This window comes from Muntiacus reevesi, chromosome 2 (genome assembly GCF_963930625.1).
Source record: "Muntiacus reevesi chromosome 2, mMunRee1.1, whole genome shotgun sequence".
Lineage (NCBI taxonomy): Eukaryota > Metazoa > Chordata > Mammalia > Artiodactyla > Cervidae > Muntiacus > Muntiacus reevesi.
Window position 1 is genome coordinate 37,198,040 of NC_089250.1, and position 8,195 is coordinate 37,206,234.

The following is an 8,195-nucleotide window of genomic DNA, read 5'->3' on the forward strand; positions in this document are numbered from 1 at the left end:
ACTTCTTGAAATGTAGTTCAAAATGAAAAGTTAAGAAGCAACAAATGTCCAGTTTGCCATTAAAGTCCATCTTAGGAAAGGAACAATCGCCACACCTGTGTTGATGTGAGCGATGCTCAAAATTAGGGCAACGGACCTCAAAATATTCTGCTGTGTGTGGGAGGGAGGTAAGTCAAGGTCCCCAGGTTCCGAGGAGGTAAAAATTACAAGATCCCATCTGAACAGGATGACAGAAGATGAGATGGTTGGATGGCATCACTGACTCAATGGACATGAGTTTGAGCAAGCTCCAGGAGATGGTGAAGGACAGGGAAGCCTGGTGTGCTGCAGTCCACGGGGTTGCAAAGAGTCAGACACGACTGAGTAACACCAATATGATTAAATTTGGCAGAAAAAAAATGTTCAGTGGCCTGTCCGAGGGCCAGTGACACACTCATAACAGCATTTCACAACTCTGGGGTCCCAGCTGGGGCTTCCTGGGCTTGTGTGCTGCACCCGCCCAGGCCAGGAGCTGGTTTCCTAGAAAACCACGAGGAAATCTGATTCAAGAGCACATCCTGTCCCCACAGCCTCCATGTGGCTTGTTCAAGCTGGGATCAGGAGCCCTGCTGCAGCCAGGAGCATTTGGGGAACATTTGGGGGAATGTGATTGGGACCAGACCCAACATGTGGGGGGCCAGAGGACCGGTTCAACGTGAAGTGACCTGGTAGAGCTGGGCTGGGCCCGGCAGAGGCGGGGCTGTCCGGGGAGCCTGTTTGCAGACAGGAGGGAGCCCCCAGGGCTGCCACGTCTGTTCAGCCCTTTAAGCAAATACTGGGCTGTTTGCAGCCAGGGGAGAAACAAATATTGACGGAGTACGGAGCAGCACAAGGCTGAGAACGAGTCCTTGGAGGGAGCCCTGATATCCTCAGGCCATGGAGCTCCCCTCTGCAGGGCCTCAGAGAGGGGCCCTTACACATGTCACCCTGAAGGCTTTTTGGTTGCGATACTGCTGGGGCACTCGGGGTCAGTGGCCAGGGCGGGAGCCACGCCAGGGACTTGGTGGATGGTGTTTGGCAAAGGCGTAGCCCCAAAGGGCCACCCGTGGTCTATGACGAGGGCCAGGTCTGGAAGATTCTAGGTAAATGTGATCCTGCTTCGGCGGGTGCTTCATGGGTCCCGGGGCCATGGGTCCTGCCAGCATCCTCGGGGGGGCAAGGAACTTCTTGATATGGGTGCGGGGCTGTCATCAGAGACCCCCCCAGGGGCACTGGGTAAAAATGTGCTTTCCTCCCTCTAGCCCTCCCACCCCCACACCCCTCCATTCACTCAGGGATGGAGCCTCAGACTGTGCATTTTTAGCACCTTCCCTGGTGACTCTATGCCCATTCAGGTGTGAGGCCCATTAGACCCATTTCACAGAAGAGTAAGTCGAGACCCAGAGTGGGAAGTGGGCGGGCACAGCTTCCTTTGGTTTCGAGTGTAAGGGGAGGGCAGCAAGGGAGGGTGGAGGGGCCAGGCGTCCACCTCACCTCTCCCAGCCCCCAGAAGCAGCAAGCTTGCTTCCACCACTTTGGCTAGGAATGCCTTTCCCTCCTTCTACCAGGTTGACCAGACCATCCCTCTGGCCAAGGGGTCTCATCCCTGCCTATAGGACCCCCATCTCTAGCCCGGGAAGGAGGCCGTGGGGTTAGGGTGTCAGCAGGGGAGGGGGGAGTCACAGTTGTGCAGAAGGAAAGCCTGCAAGGTTATTAGGTGTCTCACCTCTCTGTCCTGCCACTCCGTGACTTCCCTTACTTCTCTGTAGTTTCTCCCTTAACATGTAATTTGGGGGAAATGAAACAATTTAAGAAACTTGGGGGACAAGAAGTCTTCATGAAAAAAGCACAAACTGTGACATTAAACCAGGCTGAGTTGCAGTCTCCGTGGCCATGTGGCCTCGGATGGGTCACTCTGAGCCCTGGCTGCTCACTTGCAACACAGGGGATTGTAGGAAGTTGCAAATGTGGCCTTGATGTTTGCAGCACCTCCATCAAAAAGCTGGGTCAAATAGCCCTCCCCTTGAATCTTATAAGTTAACCAAATACATCAGAAGTGACAGTGCTGGGAGGGTGAGATGAATTGGGAGATTGGGATTAACATATACACTATTGATACTGTGTATTAACACAAAATAGATAATTAACGAGAACCTACTATAATAGCACAGGGAACTCTCCTCAGTGCTCTGTGGTGACTTAAATGGGAAGAAAATCCAAAAGGGAGGGGATATATGTATACGTCTGACTGACTCACTTTGTTGTACAGTAGAAACTAACAGCACATTGTAAAAGCGATTATATTCCAATAAAAATTAATTAAAAAATAAAGTGACAGTGCCAGTTCTGAGCCCAGACTCACTCTCCTGGAAGCCTGTCCAGTGGCCATGAGCATAAGCTGGGTGAGGCTTGCTGGGGGCCAGGACTCCATAGAGCCGAGGCCAGCCTTCCCAGGGGCGGTCATTCTAAACCCCTGCCCCCGCCGGCCTGGCAGCCAACCTTGGCTGGTGGAGTAAGCCCACGTACCACAAGTACTGCCTGGCTGGGTCTAGCCATTAAAAATCAAGAGCTGTTATTTTAAGCTACTAGGTGCTGGAGTGGTTGTTACGCAGCACTAGCTAACAGACACTAAAAATGCCCCACAGGACAACCATCATCCTTGCTCTTTTTTTAATTTATTTTTAAAATGAAGGATAATTGCTTTACAGAATTTTGCTGATTTCTGCCAAACATCAACAGGAATCAGTTATGGGTATATGTATGTCCCCTCCCTCTTGAATATCCTTGCTCTTTCTTTCCTTTTCCTCCACCTGGACTCTCTTTGCAACACCCACCGGCCTCTCATTACCCTCAGGCCTCTGCTGAGTGAAGCCACCCTTGGCAATTTCATGTAAAATAACGGCTCCAGCCCCACTCACCCTCCCAGACATGTGTCTCAGCAAAGCAGCATCGCAACACCTCTACGAACCTGCTCGTTTTTTCACTGTCGCTCTCGCCCCCACACTTACAGCAGAATAAAGTCCAGGAAACCAAGGACAGTGTGTGTTTCATCTCCTGATGTCCCTCGCGCCCAGCATGTGGTTCAGGCTGTTGGTAGAGTGAGTGATGCGTTCGCCTCATGCTTCTGTGACTCCTGTTCATCAAGTTGTAGACCACCCTGGGTAGATGCATTCTGGGCATCCCCACCTCAGCCTGCCTCACTCCACTCACTGCCCTGGTCTTTGCCTGTGAACACTGATGCCTTTAGAGTGTGAATGGGTCTCCATATCGCCTAGTGGTCCCCTTTCCCTCCATTCACCACTGGGGATGCTTCCGCCCCTGGGGACACTTCCACTTTTACTTTTCAGATGGGAAACCAGGGGCTGAGTGACTTGTCCAAGGAGATGGGGGTAATTGGAGGCACACCCTGTGCAGCGCTCCCTCAGGCCACTGGATAGAGGTGCCTCCTGCTTCCTGGCCCCGGGTCCTACAGGACTCCCAGCTGGGAGACCCCACCAGAACCCTTTCTCCTGCTCAAGGCTGCACCTGACCTGCCCTCCCTGCAGTAGACGCTCCAGAATCCCTGGCGCCTCACGACGCTGACCTTAGCTCAGCCTTGTTTAGTGTGAAGCCAACAGCAGGTCTCTTGGACCTTGGCCTTGGGGCCCCTCTGCACTGAGACCTTCAGAGACTAAGAGAGAGGGGCAAGGAGGGGGTGCCCTGCCACCTCCGGGCAGCTGCCTCCTGCCCCTCAACCTCCCCCTCGCCCCTGTGGCCCCTTGAAGTAGACTGGTCATTCAGGAGTGCTTGCGTGCTCGGTCCTATCTGACTCTTTGCAACCCCACAGGCTGTAACCCGCCAGACTCCTCTGTAACTAGGGAGAAAAACCACCAAGTGCGAGCCTCTGGTGCTCCCGAGAGCACCTGTGGGGTTCAGGCTCTTCGCACAATCAGGGCAGAGGGTTTGGTCCAGGAGGCCTAGCAGGGGGTGCGGAGGCGAGGGGGCCAGAGTCTGGGCCTGTGGACCCCCACCTCCAACTCATCCCACCACGGCCGAGGACCCCCAGCTCCTGCCCCTTTCTGGGTGAGGTCTCTCCCTGGCGGAGCAGCTGGGCTCCCAGGGCAGAGGGCCCACTGTGTGCAGGGGCAGCAGCAGGTGGCCTTGGTGGTCAGTGTTGATCCCAGGGTACCTGCAGTGCCCAGGGGGACAGAGACCAGAGTGGCTCCCAGGGGGTGGGGTGTCCACAGAGCAGGGTAGGGGGAGCGGAGGGCTCGTGTGGTTGACTCGCCCCCTTCAGGCCAAGTGCTGGGTTTTCTGGGGTGCCCCCCACCCCCGGGGCGGGGTCTAGGGGCTGCAGGTGCTGCCTGCCTGACCAGAGAAAAGTCACAGCCTGTCCACCTCTGGCTGCCCTGTGGAGGCCTGAGATAGGAACCCAGGCAGAGATGGAATTCCTAGAATTAGCTCCCAGGTAAATAGCTTCCCAGATATTTTTGTTATTGTTTAGTCGCTAAGTTGTGTTTTGACTCTTTGCGACCCCATGGACTGCAGCACGCCAGGCTTCCCTGTCCTTCACTATCTCACACTCAATGAGGAGATGTAAGACATTTGATCCCTGGGTCAGGAAGATCCCCTGGAGAAGGGAATGGCAACTCACTCCAGTATTCTTGCCTGGAGAATCCCATGGACAGAGGAGCCTGGCAGGCTACAGTCCATGGGGCTGCAGAGACTTGGACACGACTGAGCGTCTGAGCACCTGTTATTAAAAGGCTCCAAACCAGTGAAACAAACAGCCCTAACTGGGAGTCTGCTGTGTGCGTGGCCCTCAGCCAAGAGCCAGTGGGGACAAATAAGGGGACAACGTCACTTTCAAGAAGCACCTACTATGCGCTGAGTACTGTGCTTCCAAACCCTTTGCCTGGACCACCTCCCTCGTCCTCACAGCTCCTCCAACTAATTGGGACTATTACCCAGGACAAGACTAATGTCCCAACGCCCCTTAGGTACACATAAAAGGCCCCAAAGCTCCCCATCTTGGCCGTCCTGTTGTGCTCAGAGCAACCCCCCAACCACCCCAGCACTGCAGCCACCCCCACCCCACCCTTGTCCCCATGCAAATATGCAGAGGTGTGAGCTTTGCAAGTGGCTGACGGAGGGAGGCAGAAGCCAACCCACTGGGTGATGAGAAAGCATCAGAGTCCTCACCCCCAAGAGACACAGAGGAACGAGCCCGGGAGGAAAATGAGCAGAATTAAACCCCAAAATGAGGCAGGGATGTAGGAGAGGGAACCATCCAGAGCCAGACACTGGGAATCCGACTGCCACGCCCCTGCTCTTTACAGTTCAGTGATGATTCTACAAAGCATCTGGAAAAGCACCTAGAACAGCACTAGGTGGACCACTGCCTCCTGCTCTACGCTAGAGCACTTGCTAATAGGTTCTCCCTCCCCTTGCAGGGCTCTGCACCGTCCCCGCTCCCCAGAGTCAGCCAACTGGAAAAAGCAGCCCCTTCATCAAGGCAAGGTGGGGGGGACTCCCTCTGCAGCCCCCAGGTCCTGGTAGACTGCTGAAGAGACAGAATTAGAGGGAAGGGCAGTGAGCAGCCACAGGGCAGGAGCGGGCGGCTCAGAGTCTCTCATTAGGCTGATTAGATGCAGTCCCAGCCCAGGCCCTGGGGAGACAGAACCCACCCCATGGCCTGGGGGGGGCCCCAGCCACAGCCTTCTGAGCTTGGCTTCTCACTCTAGGAGGACCAAGGGTTCCCACAGGCACCCTTTGACCTGTGTCCAGCTGACTCATGTTCCTCATCTGTAAAATGGGTCTAATGAGCACTCTGGCTCATGGTAATGACTGGATTCACCTAAACAAGGGGCTCTGATCCTGCCTCTACATCAGAACCAGGGGTGAGTGCTGTCCACTGAACCCCCTACACTGGAATTAGAACCTTGGGGGTGGGAGGTCATGTAGATCTAGGAGTCTAAACCACTGGACACCAGGGGAGTCCCTGGGCTTCAGCATTTTAAGTCTCCCACAGTAGCTCTGAGCCAGAGCTACCACGTGATGTCCACTCCTCTGGACCACACAGAACCTTCCCATCCATCATAGGGTCCTATTGGTCTGGAGATTCCTTCATTCACCTGCCTGGCTCCCGGGCCAGGAGGGCTTCAAGGCTGGGCTCAGCTGGCCCCTCCTGCACATGGCTTGGCTTCTCCCAGCACTGCAGCTGGAGAGACAGACCGACCGACCCTGGGAGAGACCAGAGAGAGCAGAGAGCAAGGTTTCCTCCTCTCCCTGCAGGGAGGTTCCACCCCCACCCATCCACAGGGCCACTTTGTCCCATCCCATGGATTACAAACATGTCACCAAAGCCAGCCTGGATTCGAGGGGAGATCAGACTCCTGGGCCGGGCAGTCCCATTACAGAAGCACATGTGGGGTATGGATGCCTTGGGAGCAAATCACCTCAGGGCATCGTCTGCAAATCAGGTGGGGCTTTGCAGTTGTGAGGACTGGGCCTTTATGTCGCATCAGAAGGGTCTTTTGTAGACAGAGGGTCACGATCAGACGTGGCCAGAGTGAACTCAGGCTGAAAGTTCTGGTGACGCAGGGGCTTCCCGACAGTCCTGACCCCTGCTGCCCTCCTCAGCTTGCCCACACTGGCCTGTCTGGGGCCCTGACTCTGTCCCAGCCCCGCTCTGCGGGACAAGCGCTCTGTGGACAGTGCAGACAGCTCCAGAGGACTGAAGACACAAATGAGAAACACTTGTGCAAGCCCCACGGGCTTCACAGCAGTTTCCTTCTGGAAAAATCCACCCAGACTTGCCGCTTTCTGGGCCAGGGCAGCTTCCCGGAACAAATGGACTTCATCCAGCCCCTGCCTGTGGGTGTTCAGTGGGCGTCTCCCCTGGTCCTGAGAGGCCTCTTCCTGGGTTCTTCTTCCTCCCACTCCTGCCCCTAAGTCCATGCCTGGCCACATGCCTGCTAGAGAGACTGAAAAGGTTGATGATAGAATCAACCGCCCAGAGCAGAGATGAGTAACTCACCCCTGAGTGACTCGCTCAGCTGTCTGCAGGCACCTCCCTTCCCCGGCAGGCCAGGCCAGTGGGGAGCTGGGCATTCCATCACTAGGCCAGGAATTAGCATATTAAGCCTGAATCTGGGAAAAACTGGTCCTAGCCTAAACCGAGCAGGGTTTTAACTTGCTGCTTGGGAATCTCGCCTGGTTTTAGGTCTCAGAGCAGGGAAGAGTCCCCTCCCGTGACCTGCAGTGCAGAGTGTCCGACTCTTTGCGACCCCAGGGACTGCAGCACACCAGGCTTCAGACACATCATTTCCACCCATCTTCAAACTCTACCAAAATGAAAAGTCTGCAACATGGTAGTTAAAAAACAAGGCGTCTTTCCTGACCCCCTCAAAACCCCCACCCATTTAACTGATGCTAAAAACCCTCCTTAGGCTGAGGGTGCACCACATGAATTAATTCAAGAGCTGAAAGGCAGGTGTAGGATGAAGTGGCTGTGGGTTGGGATTACGGGCTCTCTTTTCCCAAGATTACAGGTCTCACAATTTAACAAGCTTTAAAAAGAGGTTTTGTAAAGCATGAAAGTAAGACCCAATTAAAATTAAAATCCTCCTAAAATGGCTGTGCTAAATCTTTCCATCTAAGTGAAGCCTTTGCAGCATGGAGAAGGCAGCTGCTGGAGCCGGGGTGGGGTTGTGTGTGTGTGTGGCCCACCCTCACCTCCTCCACACTGCAGGGGGTCCTGCCCTTTCTGGTGGGACTGACAGTCCGGACAAAAAGATGCAGAAGTGTTCAGGCTTCTGGACTCCAGAGGCTCCAGAGACCAAGCCCTGGATAGTTTTCTGTAAAATACCAACAACTACACACATAGGTAGAGGGGAAATCAGAAACATTCAGTAACTGACTTTCATGGGATGCAATATGATTGAGGATTTCTCCTTCCTAGTTTATAGATTGAATTCCTTTCTAGTAGTCAGAAATAAAGATTATAAACAGAAAGTGAACACCTTTTGAATGGCAGTAAGGAATCACTTCGCTCTGCTTCAACAGGTCTACTCATGCTAAAGTGTGTGGGGACAGGGGAGCCTGTCCTTTTGGAGCCCAGTTCACCTGGCCCCTGGGGAAGAGCCCATGTTTGCAGAAAGGCAGTGATGGCTCCACTGACAGACATGAGGCGATAG